Source organism: Castor canadensis, chromosome 3 (genome assembly GCF_047511655.1).
Source record: "Castor canadensis chromosome 3, mCasCan1.hap1v2, whole genome shotgun sequence".
NCBI lineage: Eukaryota > Metazoa > Chordata > Mammalia > Rodentia > Castoridae > Castor > Castor canadensis.
The window spans coordinates 139,385,169-139,412,287 of record NC_133388.1 but is presented as its reverse complement, the minus strand read 5'-3'; positions in this window follow the sequence as shown (position 1 = coordinate 139,412,287).

The following is a 27,119-nucleotide window of genomic DNA, read 5'->3' as shown; positions in this document are numbered from 1 at the left end:
TAATAGTGTCTAGAAGTTCAGAAGGGTAGGAAGAAAGGGGTAAAGAAAGCTTTACAGATACCAAATGTATTTGAAAGAAGTAAGTTCCAGTGCTTCACAGTACAGCAAGGTGACTGTTGTTTACACTATGGTATATATTATAAAAAATTGGAAGGGTGGATTTTGATGCTCCCTAACTCAAAGAAATGATAAAATTTTAAGGAGAGTAAAATGTTGTCTTTATTTAATAATTTTATATTGTATATATATGATGAATTATCACACTGTATATGACAAATATATATAATTGCTATGTATCAATTTAAAAATTCATAGATTCAAAAGAATATTTAACTGTTTTAAATTTATTAATAAAAACAATTACATATGTAATGATGTAGTAGTTATGGAAAAGATTTAATCATCCTTTATATATTATACTGATGGTGAGAAAAAGTGTGAATAAAGTAAAGGAATAATGAACACATTGGATGAGAATGAATACATGAGACTGTAGCTGTTTTTCCCATGCTTCTTAACCTTCATGAGCATCAATTTCCTCTGTTATACAATGGATGTAAAAATATCTTGATACAATGTTAAGATGTTCAATTTAATGTATGCAAACCATGTAGTGGAATTTTTGGCATTTAATAATGAGGTAGTCAATATCTGGTTGCTACTTTTGTTATCTTACTCATTTAAAAAAAAGATCAAATTCTGAATGAAATATGCTTGAACAAAACCAAGCACAATGAAATGAAGTAAGTCATATTAAATTGGGATTTAATTTTAAAAGTATTGAGATAATAGGAGGCAACAAACATCCATTCTTTGGATAATGTGTACAAAAATTAGAGAATGGACTATTGTTCCTGCTTTTTGTAAAAAAGAAAAGCTCATTCTGTAAGTCATAGGGCAGTCCATAGTGAAAGACAATGAAGACATTAGAGTAATCAGCAACCAATCTGTAGATAAATAAAAGTCTGAGGCACAACATACACCTTCCTGAAGCACAGATTCCACAAACAGGTCATGTAGACAAAGGAGGGATAAGAGATGTAATATTGCTTAATTTATATAAAAAACTTTCAGTTTTACCCAATGCAGAACAGCTGTGTTGTATTTTCCTTTCTTTGTTAACTATTTTACAGACATGAGTTGAAGGCCAAAGTCTAAATTAATGGCTTAGGAAACATTTGGGCTTGCAAGAATGTCTTTATTGTGTTATTAAAGTTGTTCTAATAAGTATCTCAATTAATGGAGGAAGCAGGAATTTTCTAATTAATATGCCACGTAAAGCAGGATCTAAAAAGTAGGAAAGAAAGAGCACAAACTCAAGAAGAAATGTAGATTTTGAAAGGAATAGCTGGACAAGAAGTTTAATATTATTCTAAGTATATCAAAAGATGAATCTGACCAGAATGAGTCTGATTTACAAATGTCAATTTTCTTTTACTTACATGTTTTTCTTTTACTTAGTTCTGTTCAATGCACTAAAGACATACAAAAGATGTTGAAGACTATTCAAAGAAGAGAAGTAGACATGTTAAAAGAGAAAAATATGATTCCATGAAAACTGAAGGAATTGTGATGCTTAAGCTGTATGAGGAAAACAGCTAAGGCGTTTTTAAGTTCTTGTCTTCAATATGGGGAAGAGTACTTTTTTCTGTAGTATAAAATACTGTTACATTTATAGAAGGTCAAACATTAAACCATTGGCCAATGAAGGCAAGACACACACATACTACTGCATCTTCTGAAAACATCAAACTACCAGTGTGTATTAGCATAGGGATAAATGAATTATAAATCATAAGATTCATGTTCACCAGCCTTAGCTCACATACTCTTTAAAAGGTTCTTTCCTCCTGACATAACTTCTGTGCCTTGTAGAGTAGGCTCCCGACGTTCATGATCTCTAACAACCCAACAGCCCACTGTACCAGGAAATCACGAACATAACTCTGCACTATCTGTGACTGTAGCCACACATTCTTCAATGAGCTATGGCATTCAGCAGTAAAACACCTTCCTCCTTGTAAGTTAGAACTTCTTGAGTGCTGTCCTCTTGTCTTTTGGTCTCGGTGATGCTTAGTTTTATGGGTTAATCAGAGTGGGTTGGGATAACTCATAAAACAGTATTTCTGGGTGAGTCTGTGAGGGTATTTCTTGAAGAGGTCAACATTGCAATGGATAGACTGAGTAAAGATGATCTACCCTCATCAATGTGGTTAGGCCTTATTCAATCCATTTTGAGGACCTAATGAGAAGAAAATGGCCAAGGAAGTACAAATCATTCTCTCCTTGAACTGGTGCACACAGCATTCCTGGTTCTTAGGCCATTGGATCTGAACTGAGACTTACGTCATTGGTCACCCCATTCTAAGGCCTCCAGACTTGGGCTGGAATGATAGCTCTGACTTTTCTGGGCCTCTAAAGAGATCATGGGGTTCTCAGTCTACATATCTTGCGAGCTAATACCGTACAACAGCTCTCTTTCTATGCAAGTATGCATATCCTATTAGCTGTTTTCCTCTGAGGAGTCCCTTTGGAGTTTTCACTACATCTTTATAGTTACTGCTTTATCACAATTACATTATTCTTTATATTAAAATTCCCCTATTCAAATTGTTTCATGGTTTTTATTATAATTTTTAATTTTTATCCAAATTCCTTATTTTTAAAGTATGTTTCTCACACACAGTGTATACTGGGTTTTATTGACTTTCTAATCTTTCAGTTGAAACTTTTTGTGCCTTCAAATTGATTATGATTACTGATGTATCTAAACTCATTCCCACCATCTTATGTTGTAATTTATATTTTTTTTATTTTTCCTCCCTACCTTTCATATTCCTTCTTTTCCTTTTCCTTTATTCCACCAGTTACAAATGTATTTGCTCTTATTTACATATTAGAAAATCTCTTTTGAGTGCTTGGTTGTGGTTGTCAAGCCTCTATGGTCTTTTTTTTTTTTTTTTAACAAATTAGGTGTCACATCAGTCACATAGACTAAGTTTCTCAAAAAGTTTACAATTCATTTAACTTACCATTTCTTCGAGTGTTTTTATATATTTCCTTCCACGACTATATTCATTTTCTTTTCTGTCTTTTTGTTTTCCTAATGGTGGTTGATAAATTCCATCCTTTCCCTCTCAAAATAGATTTATTTTTTCCTTAAAATACCATTTTTGAAATATATAGTACTCTGTTTTCTACTATTTTACAGGACTTTCAATTCTTTTTATTCATCTACTTATTTATTTATTTAAATGTTTTAGTTGCCTTAATTTTCTTTGCTTTTTTTTTTTTTTGAGAATACGACTATTACCCAATTATCAATCATTTGTAGGCAGTTTTGAATGACTTCTTTTGAAATTTCTCTTTGGAGATTTGAAGATTTATTAAGGGTGGATTTTTTTATCTTGGAAATTTTAGCATTTTTTAATTCAGATTTTTCTAAAAAACATTTTTAGTAATATATAATTATTATACATTGGGTTTTTTGTGACTTTTTATATGCATATATTGTACCCTGGTTTAGTTCATCCCCTCTTCTTAAAATGACTTGAACAGGCTTCAGTGTTCCATATTCATACATGTGTAGAAAGTGCCTCAACCATACTCACCCTCTGTACCCTCTTCATTTACTTCCCCTCCCTAGTACCTGCCCCTTACCATGAACTGTTCTGCAGTCCTGTCCTTCATTGTGTTATTGTCTGTTCATTGTTCAGTGGGGTTTGCCTTGGAATTTTTCCTGTAAATGTATAGTATTTTAATAATTGCAACCACCTCTATTATTCTTCCTTACCCTTTTCCACACCTTGTACTGTTCAACAGTTTCCAGTATGTTTGGTTGTGTCTTATTCCTACACAGATGTGATATATTCATTATTACTCACTTTCTATCATTCTTTTCTGTATTTTTCAGGGTTCTTTCTCCAGAGACCATAAGATTAGTAGTCTAAGTGTAATTTGTACACATATAATATACATATGCATGTAGGTATATATGTACAAATGCCTACATGTACGTGTATACACAAGTATATGTATATATATTTTAAGGAACTGACTCATTCAATTGTTGAGCTGGCAAGTCTCTAATCTGTAAGGCAAGCTGGCAGCCAGGGAACAGTTGATATTGCAGATTGGGTCTCCAATCTGGAGGCAGAATTCCTCTTCCTCAGAAATTCTCAGTCTTCCTCTAAAGAACTTCAACTGATTTGACAGGGCCCACTGGTATCATGAAGGAACCCTGCTTTGCACAATATATACTGATTTACATGCTAATAACAATTAGAATATATCTTCTCTTCACAGCAACATCTAAATTAGTATTTGAGGAGAAAATCTGACCCTCATGCCTAGTCAAGTTGATACAAAAAAGTAACGGTCATAGTATCTTTTACCTGTTCTAGAAAGATATCAGACAATTTTTTTTTATATATCCCCTCCCTATTCTCTTTTCTGTTTTCTTCTGAATATGATAAAAATTTGTGGTGGTTGGTCATTTTGTATCCTTCAAATCTCTTAACTTCTCTTTCCAAGTTTTCATATTTTGTTACATTTGGGGAGTTTCAGATCATTTCTCAGTTCATTAATCATCTCTATATCAGTTTAACCTGAGACAGAGAACAAATGGGAGATATCTAGTAAGAGATTTATGGCAGAGAACTGGCATATGTGAGGGTGGGAGCCGTCAGAGAGAGTTCAGACACGCAGGGCAGACTGTCAGGAAGATCGGCTCAAACTCCTGGGTATAAGCTGAATCTGCAGTGGAATTTATTTTTTTTTTAAGGAAGTCTCACTTCCGCTCTTAAAGCCATTCATGTGACTGAATCAGAAACATTCCGATTATGTTGGAAAAATCTTTATTTAGATTAGTACTTAGTTCAATAATTGGTGACTACAGCCGAGCCGAGGTGACACATAAAACTAACAATCACAGCCTGCTGAAAGTTATCTAATCTATTTTCTTATGCCTCAGTTTGGCTTTTACTTGGTTTATACTTTCAATAATTATAATTTTCCAAGGGTCTGTTTTGTTCTTTTTTCTTTAACATATACAAGTTGCATTTGATAGTATCTTGTATTTTTATGATGCTTTTGAATATCTTGAATTTCTTTAGTCATATGATGCTTATCTGTTTTACAACACAAATCCAATCATACTAAAACATACAATAGTCATGGGTCTTGTTTGCAGGTAGTTGTTTATTGTGACTTTTGTCCAAAGATATCTGGCCTAATTTCTCATGAGGGCTATCTAACTCTCTGTGTGTATGTGTACATCGATGTGAACTTGTGTGTGTATGTGTGTGTCTCTGTGTGTGCATGTATGTATGTATGTATGAGAGAGAGAGAGAGAGAATGTGTCTTTAAATAACTTGTTGGAGTTCTTGGATGGTGATCATTAAAATGAACACTTCCAGTAAGAATGTGACTTTTCCTTTGCTAGATAGACTGGAGGCACTCATTGCCTGGGACCACATTGAACTTGGTTTAGTTTTTGAGCTCATGATTGCTGGGTTTTGTTTAGGAATTCTCTTGAGTTGTTTTTAACTTCACCAGACCCTTTTATCTATGACAGTTTTCAAAATAATCAAGTTTTTCTCTTTGGACTGAATATTTTACAGTTGTACATTTTAGAACTCCCTGGCTTTCCATTGGGTCTCTACCTTGACTTTCAATTTGCTTAGACCTAAGTTTTATCTTTTGTATCCTAAGGCTTTTTGGTCATTAAATCCAGATTTATGCTTGAGTTAGGCAGCCTTCAGAGTATACTACTTCAAAGTCCCTATTTTTTCTTGTTTCTTGTTTTGTATGTTTCTCTTTAGGCCATGCTTCAAAATAGATTCTTCTTATATTTTGGGCACTATTTTGGTATGTTCTTCCTCAGAAAGCATTTCCAATAAAATTAGTAGAAATGGAAATCCCTCATTCTTCTTTTGCATAATTCCATCTGGATTTTACGCCCACTGCTCTGCACAATCTGTCTTTTCAAGGTCACCAATGATAGCTACTTGAATTATCATACTCACCTTGGTGAACTTGCATTGTTCAACTTGAACAGCATTTGATAGTGGGATCTCTTTCTTCTTCTTGAGGCAGTTTAGTTTCTGAATAAAGTATATAGTTTACATCCTTTGTCAGATATTTGTTGTCACTTTCTTGAGTCAGTTTCCATTGTTAGGATTCAGTTCTAAAACACTTTCTTTTATCAATTTGTTTATACTCTTGGTAATCATAGTCACAAATGAGTTCTTATTTGAAATTCCAGATCTGTATACTTTTGCTTAAGGTATAATGACATCTTAATGGAGTATGTCTAAAATAGTAGTTTGAATTTCATTTTCAAAGTTAGTCCTTTTAATTTTCTTCAGTCTCAGTAAATGGCATGATAATCTTTCTAACTGTCAGATCAAAAACCTAGACCTAGTCTTTAACTCTAGTCTGTCTCTCACAGCTTCTACCCCACCAGCAACATTCTTTTAGTTTTACCTTTAAATACATCTAAAATCCAACCAATTCTCACCATATGCTGGATTAACTGAATGTCTGCAATAGCGTTTTCTTGTTCTCCCAAGTTATGTTCTTGTTCCTCCAAGTTACGTTCTTGCTCCTCAGGAATTCCCACAAAGCAACTCTTAAAAAGATAAATCAAATTGTGTTACAGTCACAACTCTACAATGTATTTCAGTCACAGTTAGAACTTAATCCAAACCTTTTACGTAGAATTAATATGCTCTGAATCATACCTGTTTGATTTTTTTTAAACTTCTTCTTTGAAGTGTTTTGAGTCATAGAGCATTTGCTGTACTTTAAATATGCCAAGCTCATGACAGATCTTGGGCCAATACCATTCCTATTACCTATGCACAGAAAAATTTTCCTTGATATAATCCTCTAGATAACTCAGTTGTATACTCAAAAAATGCTCAAATTTGACTGTTTTTCATTATTTCCATAGTGCTTTCAACTGTCAGGATTGGTCTGGGTGTTCAATTAGTGTTATCTACAATCCCAACAGAAGGCAAGTTCTAAGAAAGTTTGTTTACCAGTTTTAGGACAATGCCCATTACATGGGAACTAGTAAATAAACATTTTTGAAGTGGTAAATCATTTAATAAACAAAAGTAAAAATCTTCCATTTTCAAAATGTTCATGAGTTAAGTGCTGCTGTATAAGCATGTGAGAAAACCGATTACACATACATGGTACCAAGACATTATTGCTTTCCTGGGCATTTGAGAGGATCCACGTCATTCTCTATCTCATAAAATGAACAGAACTTGCCAATTCACATTTAATTGTTTTAATTTTCCCATCTCAGTCATGATTAAATTTAATATCATCATTCAAGCTGAGGGTGTGAATTGAGTGGTAGAGCACCTACCAAGCAAGCTGAAGGCCCTGAATTCAAACCCCAATACTTCCAAAACTTTTTTTAAAAGGATTCCATTATTTTTACTATTTAACTTATTCATTTTTATAATAATTTCTAAAAATACAAAGGCCTTATGCTTGTCAATTGAAAGGAAAAGTAGAGAAAACTTGATAATAAAAATGACTTATTATTTATAGGAAACTCTGAAGAACTCTAGAAAATGTGAAATATAAATTTTGAGCTTACCTGTTTAACAGAGCTTAACTGTGACTTCTTGAAATTTGCCATTTGTCATTACATCTTTAAGGTAATAAAGAAAACCATTGTTTAATTACCTTTATTTAAAATTAAGCACAGGAAAATTTTAATTTTACTGAGAACATTTTTATTTTAAGCAAAATTCTAAAATGTTCTCTATGTTTTAGTGCTGTGTGTCTATAACCTTAAGGTTCTCCTTACTTGGCCCCAAACCATGAAGACAGAAAATATTTTCAAATTTCTTTTATAAAATATGTACAATTACTACTTAAATTATTATTTGAAAAGCAATCAGTTCCAAGTTATTGAAATGTAGTAGAGTTTAGAACTTTTTCTGTTCTTGTAGTTAAGCTATATTTGAAAATAATTCAAATATATATATATATACAATTTTCCCAATTGTAGGATAATGGTCAACTTTCAGTTATTTGAAGATTCTGCATCTCATTCACAATACTTGCTCTTCGTAGAAGTCAATAAACACTTTCTTTAAATTTAATTACTTATTATGTACTGGATAATCTCTTGCACTTCATATTCCTCAACCTTCCAATTAGCCAACATCCTACACAGTGAGGCAATTAAAATGCAAGCCTCATGGACTATAATAAGGAAAGTAACTTTGCTATATTATCATATATCACATTCCCACACAAAGTAGAGGCAACTTCCCCTTAGGCAATTAAGACCTGACTTGGATGGACCTATTCAAATCCTGGTTTTGCCTTTCCAGCCACAATTCTCTGGTTATAATGCTGCATCCTTTGTTGACATTAGGGTGAGGGACTGGTGGTTAAATGTTAAATCTAAATATAGTAATATAATTACAAGAGCTGAGTCTGAAACTTAATCAGTGTATGAGCTGGCACAATTAAGGCCAAACATCATACTCTGACTCTATCTGGATCACAGGTGATAAAGAATTTCTCTGTAAACAACAAGTCTAGGAAAATTATCACTTTGGCCTTTTTTCCTAAAGTTGTAGTGGTTAATGATCTGAAGTATGGCAGACTAAATAATAAATTTTAGAAATGTTATTATTTTATACTTAACATATAACATGCTAAAAAGTATATCCAATACTACATTGCTTGTGACAAAGCTGACAAAGAATTCAGGTCTCTTTACCTTAGTAGAAAAATATGCATTTTCTTTCTCAGAATGCATTCGGCATAAGAGATTTTCCAATAAGACTTGCATTCAAATTACCTAGGAGTTATGTTCAAAATAAGGATTCTAACTCAATGAGTGTATGGTGTGGTAAAAGATTGTACACTGATAATAAATAACCAAGTGACATTCACACTGCCAGTCTTGAATAGCAAGGCTTTATGGCAGAATTACATTATTTTTCTGCAAAAGGCCATGTGATGGTTATTTCACGTGAAAACTTGACTGGGCCATGAGATGCCCAGATAGCGCATTAAACATTATATATGCAAGATTGTTTCCAGATGACATAGTCATTGCATAGATGGACACAGTAAGGCAGTTTGCCCTCCCCAGTGAGCGGAGCATCATCAATTCCCATAAGGCTGAAATAGAGCAATAGATAAAAGAATGAAAAAAAGTACCCCCCCCCTTTTTTTTTTTGCCTCACCACTTGAACTGGACTTTTCCTCTTATCTCATCCTCACTTTGAACTGGGAATGATCCTTGGCTCCCTTGGTTCTCAGCCCTTTGGAGTGATTAGAATTGTACTACTGGCTTCCCTGGGTTTCTAGCTTGCAAATAGAAAGATGACAGGACTTCTCAAGCCTGTGTAACTTCATGAGAAATTCCTTTTGACAAACCAATTTCATTCTTCCTCTCCTCTCCTCTGCTCTCCTCCCCTTCCCTCTCCTCCCTTCCTCTCTTCTCCACTCCTCTCCTTCTGCCTCTTTCCCCATCCCGCACTACACACACACAGACACACACACCTTTCCTTTCTACAGAAATCTTTCTACAGGCATGATTCAAGTGGTAGAGAACCTGCTTATAAGCACAAGGCCCTGATTCAAACCCCAGTGTTGCCAGAAAAAAGGAAATCATCTCATTGAACTCTTTCTCTATATCCTTTCAACTTGCATGAAATAATTTCAAACTTCATTATTTGGCATTTTTCATATTCTGTATGACTTTTGAAATTTTTCTTTTTTGTAAAAATTATCTCTGTGTCCCTTCAGCTTTTTAATTTAGAAATGACAACACATTGATATAATAATTTACATGATTTTATAATATAAAATAGGATTTATGCTAGAAGTCACAGTGTGATAATGATACTTGCTTGTTATAGGGAATGTGGAAAATATAAAGAAATGCAAGAAGAAAATAAAATTTGGGCCATTGCCTTCCCTTGTGTGCTAGCTTCTAGCCTATCTAGGTCATTCACACACATTGCTTCAGCATTCATACCTCCTCTCTACATTGTCATTTTTTAAAAACTTTATTGGATTATTTTTCTATATTAATCTTCAAGTACAATGAAGTACTCATATTTAAAGATATTCTCACATCTCTTTCTATCCATTTCTTTACTTCCTCTTCCTTTTACATCAAACTCTTTTAAAGAAAAGCCTTTGTTGTTGGCCCCAATTCTTTCTTTTTGGTTGTATTTTTGGCACATTTGCTTTATCTGTCCTTGCATATATAATTTTAGTTTTTGAATATTTTAAAACAAGTTGCAGCCTTCATGGCATATGCTTTTTATATATTAGTAAATATTACCAATAATAATAAAATATTCTTGTTACAAAACCATAGTACCTTTATAATACCTAAGCAAATTAAATTTATGTATTAGGATCATTTAATAATACATCCATACTCAAGCCTACTTTTTCCTTAAGCCCACTAAAGTCAGTCTTCTGCTCTAACCACTCCATCAACTCTTTTGTCAATGTCAACAGTGAACTCCAGCTCAATGGCCAAGTGTAAGCACTCATCTTTCTTGAGGTAGAAGTAGTATTTGCTGAGGTTAGTCATGAAAGTGACTTAGAGCTAAGTACACATATTTATTCCGTAGGTAAAAACTGTTCCATGGTGAAGAAGACAAATATATACTAAATGACTTCTAATTTATACCTCTCCTGAACTTCAGGTTCACATATCCAATTGCTTATTGTACATGCTTACTTGGATATTTAATAGGTATTTCAAAATTAGTTAGTACAAAGAAGTTTTGATTTCTACCCAGTATTCTTTCCCACAATCTTTACAAGTTCAATAATTTCAAATTTCTTTATTTCTGTAGCTTATGATGCAAATTTTGAAGTTTCTTTATCAAAATGTGCTTTCTCTATCAAATCAATAATACCAATCCTTCAGCAAATTCTTCTAAATATTTCAACATTTGACTAGGTTTTTCTAGTTCCAGAACTCTAAACAAGCCAATAGGGTTCCTCACCTACATTACTATGCTACCTTTCAAACTGTACTCTCTGACCTCATCCTTACCCCTTTACCATCTGTTCTTAACAGAACAGCCAAAGTGATAATTTAAAATAAATTAAAACTAAGTTCTCATCACTATGCTCCTTGGGAAAATACCACTCTGACTTTTTGTTTTACTGTAAGTTTAGATATTCATTGATGAAAAATCCACAAACTTACCCTATATTGGCTTGGCTTGTTCATATACATCTTACAATCAGTTTGTTGCTTTATACAAACACACACACACACACACACACACACACACACACACACACACACACACACACACACACCTGCTGGTATTTTGGTCCAAAATGAAATGAAGTTGTAGAGAATTTGAGGGAGAAATGACATCACTTCATTCTTCGGGGTTTTATCGAATTTTTTTAAATATTAAGAAAGATTTTGTTTTATCTTTATATAATATCATTCTTATTAGAAATGAAGGTTGACTATTATTAGATGTCTTTCCAGCACCTATGTTGACTACACACACAAGTTTTATTCTTTGTTTCTGAAATATGACTACATATGAATGAGGTTTTCTAATATTGATTCTTTATAATCTTACTATAATAGATCCTATTTGTTTAGATTTTCATTACTTAACATTCTAGACTTGTTTTGCTACTATTTCATTAAGAATATTCTTAAATGAGTTCTTTCTTTAGTTTTTCTGTCAGTTTTTACAAAGAAGATATATTATCTTCTAGAATGAAATTAATATGCTTTTCTTCTTTTTCTATGCTCTGGAACCATTTGGAAGAAAATATTGCACCAAATGAATCTGAACACTTTCCTTGGGACATCTAAATTATGGATTAAATGGCTTTTATGAGTTTTTTTAAATCATTGAACTTTGGGTGGATAATTTTTATTAATTTATATATCCCTAAACCCTATTATTTCAGCAAACTTTTAGAAAATATTAGCATAGGAATTCTTTTCTTATGTTTCTATGTATCTATTTTTCCCTGCTCATTTTTAGCCTTTTAAAATTGATGTATTTTACTTTCACATAAGTTTTAAATATAAAAATGTTTATGTACTTTCTGTTTATTTATTTACTGCTTAATTCTACTACTGAGGGGCTTTCAAAGTATATTGTATTTATTGTTTTAAAGCAGTGTTCATTTTACCATTTATTTGCTTCTTTTAAAATGTATTAATTACTACTATAACTCTCATTTATTTCCCCCTCTGGCTAATCTTGCATTTGTGAATTTTAAAAATTTACTTTAACTATTGTAAATTTATCCTTGACCAAATAAAGGAAATTTAAGAAGCTCAAATGTTTAGCTTTCACACTACTGATTTAGTTTTTAAAACCATGATTCTTTTTCTTTTTACTGCTTTCAAAGTAGATTTAAAATTAGTTATTGTATCTTTAGTTTCTTTTCATTTTTCCCTTATCTCATTCAGCTCCCTTTGCCCTTCTGTCTGGTTCCTGCCTAGCTCCTCTTTATATCTCAGTCTGTTGTCTTATCTTCTCATCTTTCATCTCTTGTTTCATGGTGTTCATTTCTTTTCCTTTTTACTTCAAGATAAAGCAGACACTTTCTAATTTTTGCTTCTCTATTCTGCAGGGTGTCTTTAAAAATTTTTTTTAAGTATGTTGTTCCTCTGATTGTAACATGCTCTGCTCAACTCATGTAATTGTGTGTACTCTTTCTATAGGCCACATGTTATGATTTTTCTCACTCTAACCACCCCTGAATGGTGAGGTGATTATCAATAGCTACCTTTTCTACAAATTCAAATTTGTACATTAAGCTTTCTCCTCACAGTCAATTGGTATCAGGGCCCATTGTACTGGTACTGATGCAGAGAAAAGTCCAGTCACATTGGGGAGGAGAGTTACAGATGTCCACTACAATTTTTACTTGGGGATGTTCTTCAAATTCCCTATGGAATTACTTTCTAATGCTCTAATTCTCTCTAGAAAAAGGGCTTACAAGGCAAATGTGCCCTGCATTTCCCAAAGGTTATCTTTGTCTTTTGCTCTTGCCACTGTTAATTAGGGTCATGTCCTGGGTCCAAATACGCCTCTTGGTTTTCTGCTTTGCTGTTCTTATATTATTCTAATTTTTAGCTGTTGTCTTGGAAATTTTAATTGAACTCTAATTAGAAAATATTTAACTGAAAATTTTGTGTTTTGTGCAGAATACCTTATACATTTTATGAGCTTCAAACACCTATGCATCATTACTCTAATTTTGTATCATTGAAATAATTTTAGAAGATATTTGGGAGAAGAAAAATTAACCACCTGTGCTCATTATGAATCTTCAGTATCTGAATGTGATGTTCATGTAAAAGTCAACTTTTTATTGTAGACACATGTCCATGATCTGAAGTCAGCATGGTGGAGGCTCCAGAGAGGTGATGGCATAAGTTCCAGCTCAGGTGTAATTCTGAAGACGATGAATGCCAATGTCTCTACCTGAAAACAGTCAGGTAGAATAAAAAGAATAAAGGAACTCTCTCTTACACAGCCTTTTATTTAATTCAGGTCTTCAACTGAAGAATCAGAGGGCAATCTGATTTCCTCAGTTACTCAGTTTACTCAGTCCACCTATTCAAATGTTCATAAAGAAACACCCCCACAAAAACACTCAGGCCAATCAATTTGAAACATAAAATTAGCCATATACCACCTTTTTCATCTGAATTTTTGAATTTTCACTTTTCACATGCTTGAAGTATGGAAGAAAGGAGCTCCCATTCCCATTATTTAAATTTTTCTTTTGACAAAGCAAAGGCATTGAGTAGAGGCACACTGATTTGCAGGCCTTTTGTACAGATGATATAGAGTCTATTATGGTAACCTGGTGGATACTGTTATATACCTTAAATACTCAGGATGCAGATGAGTCTGCCATGTGAGAGAAATGTGTGGAGAGTATGGAAATGTAAACCTCCATGCCTAGGAAAAGCAAGAATACATGTCTAAAAATTAACTACGACTGGATGTGAAAAGAGAATTTGGAAATCAATTTGTATAGCTGTTTTCTAATCTGCAGTCCATTGTCTCACTAGGAATGTACCATCTTCAGTGGAAATTTGCAAAGGGATAAAAATAAGAACACACTCTAACACAGAGAAATGGAAAACCTCACTCAAGTCTTCTGACTTGTCTGCCTATCTCCATTCTCTTCTAATATCTACATTTTACTCACAGTATTGCAAGTAAAGATTTATGTCAGCACTTAAATAGAATTCAGTCAGTTTCCGTCAGAACCTTAGGAAGGAATTCATTTGTTTTCCTCTAAAATTTTAAAAACTGAGTTAGACCTTGGGAATGAATTAATTGTCAAATGCTGTTGCAGTGTTAAGATTTTAAATCATAAATTCAAGTGAAAATATAGGGTTTGTATAAGGTCTATATTATACTGTGTATTCTTCTGGGTCAATTCTATTTATTTTTTACAGAGGAGCCTTGTAATAATCTGTAATAGCATATAAAGCATATGCATTGACAAATAAGTGAATAAACCTTTGCATTTTGTTATTTCCCATCTTCAGCCCTTGAAATTCCATGCTTAATATTGCAGGGCTAGAAGCTTTTTATTCTGCAATGTGAATTGTGCAAGTGTCTATCTATGTACAGGCACAATCCATTTTAAATATCCACAAATTTCCCTAAAGTCCCATGTGGTTTCCTTGGCAACGAGGCTGCTGAAATGTAAAGGGCTCAGGTAGTTAGGATATTGCCTATCATTCTCCCTCTCTAGGTTATTTTAAATAGCTGCAATTTTCTTTGCACATCTAAAAAAATCCACAGTGGTTGGTGATGCAAAGACGAATATGAGAGACATTAGAGAATAGTAGTACATCAGAGTCTAATTTGTGTGGACAAATTATTACTTTCACTATTCCCTGATTTGTAGAGCACTATTTTCTTGTATCAAATTATAGTACAAAGGAAGGGCGAACCATAAATACATCAGAATAATTTTTAGATGGAATGAGATAAGATATCTGCAAATAGCTTTTGACAATAGAGGCAGTGATTAATAATGGCAAGGTATCTATGCAGCTTCTTTTCAATTCACTAGAAGGAGTATGCATATAATGAGGCTAGACTTTGGGACAAAGAGTCGAAGGAAATTAAACATACCGAGGTGGTCAAGGAATATTTTCTACAATCTTCCTACTACATGAAACTTCAAATGCCTATGCATGCATTTAGTGAATTATTTTGTAAGTAGTGTTGGTAGATTATTTCAGGCATTATTATTTGCTGTTTGTTATCAATCTGCCTTTCATTATACTTCTTAACAATGCTTTAATATGATATTGGGAATATTTATTTTTAGGTTAGCCATAAATTACATACCAGAAAATGCAACAAAGCAAAACAATATCTACTAGTAGATTCTTTTATGGAGCAAACTGCAAAATTCCCTGGCAGTGTCTACTATGCCTTTATTCCTCAAATCTGTACGAAGACCCTAGCAGCCCAGGGACATAGCAAGTAGCAGTAACACCCATGAACAACATTCCATCATAAAGATTCCAACTACAACATTTGTAACCCAGTGTTGTGTACTCTACCTGACACCCCTGTAAATCTAGTGATCAGAAACCTTTGGACAAACCAAACAAATCTTTGCATCAATAAACCACAATTCCTTTCAGTCACCTTAAGCACGTATTTTGTTGCTTACTGTTTGTCAATCCTATTGAATAGCTTCCTTTCAAATCAGATATTTTGGATGATGCTAATTTTTACATTTAATACTTTTCCTGAAGTTTTGTAAATGCCAGAATGTACCTCAATCACTACCAAAAAAAAATACTTTTCTCATTTTAAAGGGAAAATGGAATGCTGTGGTGTCCCCACAGCTGTATCCACAGCTTTACAATTTTATATATTTAATATTTTATACAATTAATGTTTGTAGCACCAATAAATTTCGTTATTCCCAATAGCAGAACACCTTAGATTTTCCAATTCAGCTTCTTCATATCTTCCACTTTGGTCTTCCTTCCTACTTTTCTACCTCTCTCCTTCCCGCTTACTTGCCCTTTTTTCCTCTCATTTTCCCTCACTCCATTTTTGATTCCTTCCTTCCTTTTGCATTCTTTCTCTCTTTCTCTCTTTTCATTCAACCAATGTGCATTTGGTTACATAGAGAGATATACAATTAAAGCAAAGTATCTTTTAATAAATAACTGCAATAATGTCATAATTAGAGACTAGTGTACCTTTTGTTTATCTAAAACATAGTAAAACATAATACGTGATTTAAGAATTTAGTAAGGGTTAGCTGAAAGAATGAATGGAATTATTTAAAAGGCAATTTGTGAGAACAAAACATTTTGATTCTTTTTGATCTAGTGATTGTTAGAAATTGCAAAGATTTTAGAGCCAGCCAAGTGTATCAGTTGGTAGAGCTCCCACCTCGCAAGGGTGTGGCCCCATGTACCACACAAAAGAAAAAAGAAAAAAGAAAAGACATGGAATTGTAAAGATTTTCACTTTTATGACAAATTTTGTGCATGGAAGACTTCAAGATACTTTAGACAGCAGAAGAAAATAAAATAACAAAAGTTTATAAATGGCATTGTATTTATTTTATAGAGTTTGAACTTGATCTTGTAGGCTAATAATTCTTAGCATTTTTAGTGCACATATTATTTTACATCTCATGAAAAATATGAAATATTTTTGTACAAAAGGCTCATCAATGGATTTCCCATGCCTTTGCTACTACAAAGCCAGTTCCATGGACCAGCAGGATGGGCATCACCTAAGAGATTATTAGAAATTCAGGGGGTCAGGTGCCACTGCCAATTTTCTAGGTAAGAATGTTTTATAAATACATGAGTGATACAAACACATTTAAATTTGTGAATTACTGTTCTAGGTGTTAGGTTAGAACACCATAAACGATTAAGATACTCCATAAGGAGAATAATGAAATGCTTATGGAGTGCCCCATCTATCTGTCTTTACTTGTGAATGTCTGCAATGTGGAATACTTCATTATTATTTGATAAAACCAACTGATACATTTTAAGGGAAAAATTCTGACCCTCACCAAAATAGAATAAATTCCAGAATGGCTGGAGAGTCAGCAAAGTGCACTGAGTATATTTACATAATTAATCTACAGTTCTCAGTTCTAAGTTTGTCTCTAATTAACTTTGTGCCTTGGAATCTTTTGAGACCTCTGAATGTTGGGAAGGGTACAGGTGAGAGTGGATAAAGGAAGGCTAGGTTTGACCAATGCCTGAATATACATATGTTAAAATATCACACAAAACCCTAGAAATATGTTCAGTTAATACGTGTTAATCAAAGTGAAAACCAAAATGTCAGATTAAAAAATGAAAAAGAAACAAAGCTCATACAGAAAAGAATTACAAATAATTTATATAGTTATCCCCCTTCCCTCCTTAGGATGGTAGAACTTAACTTACTATCACTTGAGTGTGGGCTGTGGCTAGGGACTTGTTTGCAAAGATCAGAAAATGAAAATGCTGCAAATAGTTATTTTACATAGGGAAATCTGACAAATTTCACCTTGGCCAAGAATCAAGATTACTGAAATCAGTAAGTAGTCATGAGGACAGCATGTATTCTTGATATAATATGATGAAAATGTGACTTTAACCCATGGTCTTTATCTCTCACAAAAAAATTGTGCAAGTTCTATATGAGCTAAGTTCAAAAATTCTCTTGAGAGATGCAAAGATAGATTTTGGTAAATGTAAAAACATGCTTTTGGGTAGTGAAACTCCATTTACAGCTACTTATGCACCATTGATTTTCTATGATTCCTTATAAAATTTACACATTCCTAGTTAAAAATGCATGCATGCTTTCTTTTTTATTTTCTGAAAGCGAAGTAATTTTTAAATTAGTTTTAACTTCCAAAACAAATAATCAAGGATAACCAGGAAAATTATAATATAGAAATAAATTGGGAAAAAATCCAAATTTATCAGAAATTTCAATGTAAAAATGAAATAGCGTAATGTTTTGGAAGAATGTCCCAAGGTATTTCTGAGTATACAATTCTTAGTAAAATCCATAAATTATAAGGAAAATTGTAACTTTTCTAATGATAGTGATAAATATTTTTTAAATTTGTAAAAAGAAATATAAATGCCTAAATTTATTAAAATTCCACTCATAATAATAGAAATATGTTAAAATATATTAATATATAATATCTTAGATATTAAAAAATTTAACAGTATAAAATATTGATGGGTTTTGGTAAAATCAGTATTCTTGCTGGTGGGCATGGAAAATGATATAACATGAAAGGAGAGATATTTGGGCAATATCTGCTAATATTACACATGAATTTAACCTTTGATATATCAATCTCATTTCCAGGAATCTCTTAACTTATGTTGACAAATACATGAGGGATATATGAAAAAGGCTATCAATGATGTACTATTTAAGAGCAATGGACCAAAACAGATTAATGACAATTTACGGTAGACTAGAATATGCAAAAGTACACATAATGGACTACTAATTAGGTGCTTCCACAATTTTTTTTAAAGAGTATCTCTATATGACTGTAGAATAATTTCAAAGCCTATTGGTTTTATTTTTTAAAAGTAGTAAAAGGAGAAAAATTCATGCCACTCCTTTCTAACAAAATTTGGTAGATACAGCCACACAAAAACTATTTTCTGATGTCAAATAAAAGAGGGTGTGATAAATATAATATTCAAAAAATGATTATTCATGTGAGAAAGGAAAGGAATTTGTGTGTGAGTGTGCATTTGAAATTGTGTGTATAAGCAATGGAAGCTAGCTCTGTCTGAAGAAATCTATCTTATAGATTTGTCTTTGGAATTATATAAACATTTAATATAATTAAAATACTTTACAAAGTCATTCATAGAAGTCTAAAGTGAAATGAAGCAAATGAACCTAATTATATAACCAACTGATGGCATAGCTAATAATCACTAAAAAGGGACTTTTTAATTATTTCTTTACTTTAAAACTCAGTAATTAGATTGTCTATCTTTAGTTTATGTATCCTACAGAAAAAAAAGAAAACACATAAAACTCAAAAATGAGAAGAAACTTAAACTTTTGTTCTTTGGCATACTGTTGATGGTAGAGTGGTATTGCAATTTTGAGACTGCTGTATATATATACTATATATATGTATTATATATATATCAATATCATTGTGATATAAAGCAAATAACTATGCTGTTGTTAATGAAAAATTGAACTTTCCTTAGAGGAAAGCAGAAACAAAAATAAGATTTAAGATATTAAGACATATTCCTGAATTTGAATTAAATACAGAAGTAAAAAATTTTAATCTAGCTTTTAGAAATATATTTCTTTGTACACCCAATACCAAGAGACAATGAAACTAGTATCAATAAATACTCTGGTGACTAAATTTTTGTGTCTCCATATCATTAACAGGAGTGTGAAAATGGGAGTACTTGCAGAAATGGCTGATTCCAGATTTGGGGCAAGAAATATACAATTTGATTTGAAAAGTCTAACACCTGAAAGCACAGAAGATTATGATTGTAAAGTTATGGACAATGGACTGTGCCACAAACTTTTTGACAATGAATATATAAAAATGATGCAACTGTTGAAAAACACCAAGTATGTTTAAATTGATGAGTTTTTGATGGTAATTCATAAAGTAAAACCAAAATCAAAAGCTATGCTCCTTGTTCACTTTTGCATAGACTGACCATCCATGCTGGTTTACCAAGGACAGGTTGTCTGGTGTGTTCTGTTGTTCCAGTGTAGTTAGTAACAATGCTTCTCCTTCATATAAACAGATGTCCAGTTTTGAACAACAAATTATATTTTCTACTGTCCTCTGAAGGGTGGCATAGAGAAATCGTATTTAAAAAAAAAGATGAACAAGCCTGTAGTTGTGGCATGTGCCCATATCCCAAGTACTTGGTTGGCTGAGGTAGAATGATCACTTGAGCCCAGGAGTTTGAAACTAACATGAGCAAGATGGCAAATATTGAAATAAATAACTAAATAAACCTACACATCTTTATCTGACTTTTAAAATATGAAACTATACTTCAGCTTATGTAAATAGTAATTGATATTCATTGTTTATGAAGTATTTCAGTTAATTAGTCAGTAAAGAATGATAAAACATTTAAGTCTTCAGTGTTTCAACCTATGTTTAATAAATGGTTTTAGGCAATGAATATAAGGGAAACAGCTAGATATATCCTTTCTATTGGACTTTTACCACAACATCGCATATTAATACTCTTGTCAAAAATTACATTTGATCAGGTTTTTTTCATATTTTCTAATGATCAGTTTATAAGATACATAGTGGAGAAGTTGGCCATCAGCAAACTCTTCTGGGGAAACCACAGGCCACATTTCCAGTTTCTTTTTGTTTGTTTGTTTGTTTGTTTATTCACATGTGCATACATTGTTTGGGTCATTTCTCCACCCTTCCCCCCTTCCCCACTCAGCCCCTCCTCCTCTCCTCAGTTTCAGGCAGGTCCAGTTCTGCCCTTATCACTGATTTTGTTGAAGAAAGGACATATGCACAATAAGAAAGACAAAGTGTTTTTGGTAGTTGAGTTAAGGATAGCTATACAGAGAGATTCCTACTATTGCTTTCACGTACCCATGTGTTACAACCTATGTTGATTCAACTCTAACTGATCTTTATCTTAGTTCCTGATCCCCTGCTCATGATAACCTGTCGTTTTAAGGTTTCTGTATTAGTTCCTCTGGAGTGAGGACAACAAACACTTTCATGTTTTGGGTTTTCTACCTATTCCTATATCTCCCATATGTGCTCTCCCATTGTCTTGTGATCCAAGTCCAACCACATTGCTGCATTCGCCCTAGATCTAAAGTCTGCATATGAAGGAGAACATACAATTTTTGTTCTTCTGTGCCTGGCTGACCTCACTCAGAATGATGTCCTTCAGTTCCATCCATTTACCTGCAAATGATAAGATTTCATTTTTCTACATGGCTGAGTAAAATTCCTTTGTGTACAAGTACCACATTTTCTTTATCCATTCATCAGTAGTGGGGCATCTTGCTTGTTTCCATAACTTGGCCATTGTGAATAGTGCTGCAATAAAAATGGCTGCAAGTGCCTCTGGAGTAACCAGTGTTGCATTCCTTTGGGTATATCCCCAGGAGTGGGATTGCTGGATCATATTGTAGATCTATGTTTAGACTTTTAAGAAGTCTCCAAATATTTTTCCAGAGTGGTTGGACCAGCTTGAATTCCCAAACATAATAATTACAAGGAGAAAAGGAGGAAGGGTAAGGGACCCTATAAATTAAATGAATCCTAAGAAACTTATCAATGTTTAGTAGTATGCAAAGTTAATTTTGGCATTGGTTTCACACAAACTCTTTAAAATACTGTGGGACAATCAGGTTATTGCAAAGTGACTGGAAATTCAATAATACTAGGAATTAAAACATTTTAGGTATGGTAATGTATTGAAGTACATTTTAGTGAAACATCGTGCTGTACATGATAATTCATACATTTTGAGAAGAAATACATTTTTTAAAGCAGCCCTCCCATTTTAGAGATGTGTATGGATTTATTTATGGATTGAATTATATGTACTCTGGAGTTTTATTCAAAATGAAGGAAGGAAATGTGAAGGTTAAAACTCTTTGGGTCAACTGTTTATAATTGTGGCAGCTGAATGGGTAGATAGGTAGAACAAGTTATTAGTCTCTCTACTCTTATAAATGCTTCAAATGTCCTTAATAAAATTTTTACTCAACGGTACAGAAAAATTGAATAATGCTTACTGATCTATCCAGTGTTTCAGAAATACATTTAATGGTTACGTTTCTTCATTGAGATGAGTCATTCTTCTCTATTCAAGGAACTCTGAGTTGGAAGGAGATGAACACAGGAAGACGTTTCTTGTGTACATGAGGCATTGTGTTCTCATCCACTCAGCCCAAAAGAGATAATGATGTCTACTCATGTAATTCCCAGACACTGCTATTTTCATAAAGTCAAAAATTCCTTCAGAAATAAGCTTTTCTTTGTAGTCTAGTATTAACTAGTGATATAATATTCTCTGTAAATGGAAAGTCATTAAAAATTCATTATCTGGTCAAATTTATGCATATATATGGTCTGTTTTTTGAACACAACAGTGAAAAATTATACCTGTGCACAAACTCTTTTCAGCTAAACCTCAAGATTGCAAAATTATAAAAATAAAAAGACTGAAAGAACCATTAAATTTATTGCTTTTTATAGCATAAAGAACATGCTGATACTTTAAACTACTAAAATTCTGATCATCACCTTGTGTAAGGAATCTGTTTGAAAAGGGCACACATCTATTACAATATATCGATATATTTCCATCTAAAATAGCTATTTATTTTTAATACTATACAGATAATCATATTTATAATTTGAAAATCTATAAATAGTTGGCCATTTAAACTAAATTTTATAAAAAAATGTCTAAGAGTTTACCACATGGAATCAATACTACATTTTAACCAATAAAATAATATTCTATACACTGAGGGAAAAGGAGAAACCATAACAGTAATACTGAGCATGCTATGGTTTTGAAATTTTTTTATTGTCTATAAATTTTTCATATACTTTAAAAAATTATATGAGCAACAGAGATCAAGTTTTAAAGAGTGGGGAGAACATCAATAGCATTAAAAAACTTCCTTTGACCAGACTTCTTTTAAGATGTTTCATATGGTATTTCTGTAGTTCTTCTTATCACACTATGTTAATTGTCTAAAATGTTGATGATTTTTGGTCTCACTGAGTCAGAGAGGAAGATGTAAAATCTTAGCTACAAAGCTGAGAGCCTTTAAAAGTATACTACTATTTTCTTATTTCACTTTTAATATATAGCCCATTTCCTTTTTTAGACTATGATTTTAAGAATTTAAGAAGATTATGTAAGAAATTCACTAAAAAAACAGTGAATAATCTCATAAAAATGTACATGCAGTCTGAGAAAATTATCTTGCTCATTTTATATTCCCTTCATGATTTTGTAACATATATGTGAAAATATGGCTTATTATTTAAAAAGTTATATATAAAAGATTTGGGTAGAAGAATTGATGATTGGGTTCCAAAGCCTTTCATCTCTAGATCATTAGTTTCTTTTTATCTTTTTTTTATTATTGTTGTACTGGGTGTACAGTGTGACATTTACAAAAGTGCCAATAGTATATCATATGATGGAATTTACCTCTTCATTATTTTTCTTTATCTCCCTTCCTGCCATTCCTGGAATAGTTTCAACAGGTCTCATTTTTCCATTTTCATATATTAAGTACATAATATGTCCACCATATTCACCCTTCTACACCCTTTAGATGCATTTACCATTTACCCATCATAGCCTACAGAAAAATAGTGCTCAGGAGTCACTGGTGTGTCTTATATTCAATGGGAAAGTGGAGAAATATAAGTGATTGGAATTTTTGGTATCTCCACCAAAAATTAATTAATTCCCAACCAACTAATACAGTGTGTTACTTAATGCAAACTACCAGCGACATCAGTATTGTTGTCTGGGAAAAACAAAAGCATTTCCCTCTGTATCTTATTTTCAGATGCAGTTTTCTAAAATTTGTAGTAAACTACAGATACCTTTTAATTCAACTTATAAAATACATAACTTTTATATTGCATCTATATTTTAATTATATATAGTAAGTTCATATTTTCTTTATAGTGGTAGATAATTTTGTCATAAATAATGGGATTATAAAATATTGACAGAAACAAATATTTAAGACCATTATAAATTCTATGAATAAGTTTTAGGTAAGAAAGTTGCTCCTCAAAGATAAATTGCTATCCTAAGAAAAGTTACAGTTTCTTATTGGAGTGTATATTATACCTTTCTAAGGGGACATAGACTTAACTTACTTAAAATGTCACTTTTGAATAAAGTTACATTTGAAATAAAGGTTCAATTAATATTAGTTTTGATAAAGTTTGATTTAATTAAATTTTAAAAAGTCACTAAATAATAACTATTAAATATCAATTGCTAATATAGGATGCTTAATTCAGAAACTTGGATTTTCCCTGCTTGCAGATGAAAAATTGATAATCTATAAGTTACCATAGATTTTTCTAGTAAAAAAAAGGACAAGAGGGAAAACAAGGCAATCAATGCTTATGACTGATGGTTTCACATTCATTAGGATGATATAAATTCAAGTGTGGTACAGAAAAAATAAGGAAGAATATCTACTGAATAGTTGTGTTTATTCATTGAAGATCTTGTGTAGGTCTCTTAAATTTCATTGCTCCTTGTAATTTTGACCATGTATATGTGTGCAATAAAGCTGAATGAAAATGTGTGTATATATACAAGATGATATATATATCATGCATATCAAATCAGTTTTAACTTTCCCTGAAATTGTCTAAACAGTGTTTTTAATATGAAGTTTTTGAAAATCATCTTGCTCTCTGTGAAGTTTTACAATAGACATCTTAATTATAACCTCTTTTCATCAAGTGTTGTTATCTAGACTTCACAATGGTACTGAAAGAAGTCCCAATTAATGAAAACACACATCCATAAAAAAGCCATAAACAATTACATCATGTAGCCACTGCTAAGAATTTTAAGTTTCCTTATTGTAATAATCCAGAATGAGATATTTAAATGTATTGTATAAGGTTTTCCTAAACACAAAGTAACCAATAGTGTGATACATTAATTCAGAATTATAGACTCAAATATTTTATTTACTCATTTATTTTGGCAGTGCTGGGGATCAAAACCAGGGCCTGCCATCTGCTAGGCTGTACCACTGCATTACGGCCCCAGATCAAGCCTGAAGAATATTCATCCTGCGTGGGAATTGATGAGTCATTTTCTGAATATGGATATATCTATATTTGTCCTTGTGTAAATAATTCTTATTAGTAGTATGGTTAATTATTTATTTTAGCTCCAGTCATTATTAGTCTCTTTGTCATTGTACTTATCTGAACAAGGAATGAGTAAAAGAAATACTTTGGCTTTGTGCATCTGTATTTAAAAATTAGTACATGGTTTGTGTGCACTGAGATTAGTCAATGGCATCTATTAATCTAATTTAGACCTAATTAATCATCATTGGGAGCAGAGCAGTATAATGGGTGAAGCATCAAATATGGAGGAGACCTTCAACAGAATGAGCCTGCACTGTGGCGATGCCATACACTGCTAGATATTACTGTGAACATTACCTAAATTCCTTGAACATGATCAAAATAATAACACTAACCATTTGATCAGAGAAAATTAAAGAATTCATTGCATTTCATAATTTTTACTTTATACTGTTTTGATAAAGTTTTGTCATTAATTATCTCATTAGCTTTTTAAATTTAGAGTCAGAGACATCATCACTTTTTGCAAGGATTCAAATTCAGGTTTGGTGGCAACGTTAACAAGACCAGGTAATATAACTCACAAGATTGTCTGACAAAACCGATAAATCTGGATACTTCCAAGGCCCATGATCAAAATACTTTATTATAGTATTCCAACTACTCGATGATGTTACAGTACACAAATTTTTACTATACCCTTAAATATATTATTCTGATAGGGATGTTAGATTTACATTTGACTTTTTAATAACTGCCACCCAATGTTAGCCATTTTAGTAATTTTTTGTCTACTCATTCAGTGTTTTTCAGCCATCAAACCAGAATCATTCTTTGTTCCTTTTCTAACATACTATATCCAGTCTACATTTAAAATGACTGATTTTAATATGTTCTTCAGTAGTAAAAATACACAAGGTATTTCTCATTATTATTTTTACATTGCATTTAGATTCTCATATGATTCTTTTTATTGTGTGATTTTAGTCCTTATCAGGATTTATTTATAAAATGACATATTAAACATTTATAAAAATTAAACTTCTCAGTTACAAATAAAATGATATCTATAAATATTTTTACATTATGTTTGCCTATACTTCATTTAAGGATAAATCTAGGCAATAATAGGAAAGATATCAAGAAAGTTTCTCCCAAATACTGTAATTATGACCTGACATTGGTGCAGTATTGAATAGACAAATATTATTTATAGGCCTTTATTCTTCGATGAACAGGTTGTTTGTTAATACCCTAACATGTCCGTGTTATATAGCCATAGTCACACTTATTCATATAAATGTATACTTGAAAATCCCACAAATTTGTGTTACTCTACTTGTGACAATTAATTGTCATTAAAATACTGGTAACATTTAAAATTCTCTTCCATCTTGCATCTAAAATCAGACACTACTCCTCTTTCAAACTCTGTTCTTTCTATCTTTGACCTTTATCCCCACCTTCCTACTCAGTCTTCAATTTTTCTTTAATTCTTTACTTTTTTCCTTGTTACAATGGTGTCAGGTCACACTGCAAATGCAGCATCTTTTCTGTTTGATTTTTCTACAGTGGAGACATCAGATACACCAGTTCAATTGACTGAAAATATGGCTATTCTAGGATTTCTGCTTCTTCTACTTACTGGGTTGGTAATTCTACAAACATCTCTGTCAGTTTCCTCATTTCTACAACAGTGATACAAATTACAGAGGGCCACTAAAAAATTTATGTGAGATATAAAATTAAATATTTTTAGGGCTAGAGGCGTGACTCAAATTGTAGAACACAAGGTCCTGAGTTCAAACTCTGGTACCACTAAAGTTAGGCATTTTATTATTGTGAATTCATAAATTCAGTACTTAAATTTAAAATAAATTTAAAAGGGCAAAGAAGATGGTGTGACCTAAAGCCAGAATTATGAACTGAGTGTACAGAAAACACATGATTGTATAAGAGAAGGTGAAGAAGAAATAAATGTATGTGAAACTTTCCCCATAAACAAGGAACTTCAGCTTCATGAAAGGAAAAAAACAGAATGTCTTGTCTTTAAATGAAAGGAATCTTTGGAAAATCTATGATTGACCTTAGGATGCTGATTGCAAATTGTCTGATCTCCTAGTAGAGTTTAGATGTCTATTCCATGGTGCTAAGTCATCTTAACTTTTCTTATCATGGAACTTTTTATTGTGTGTAGTAAT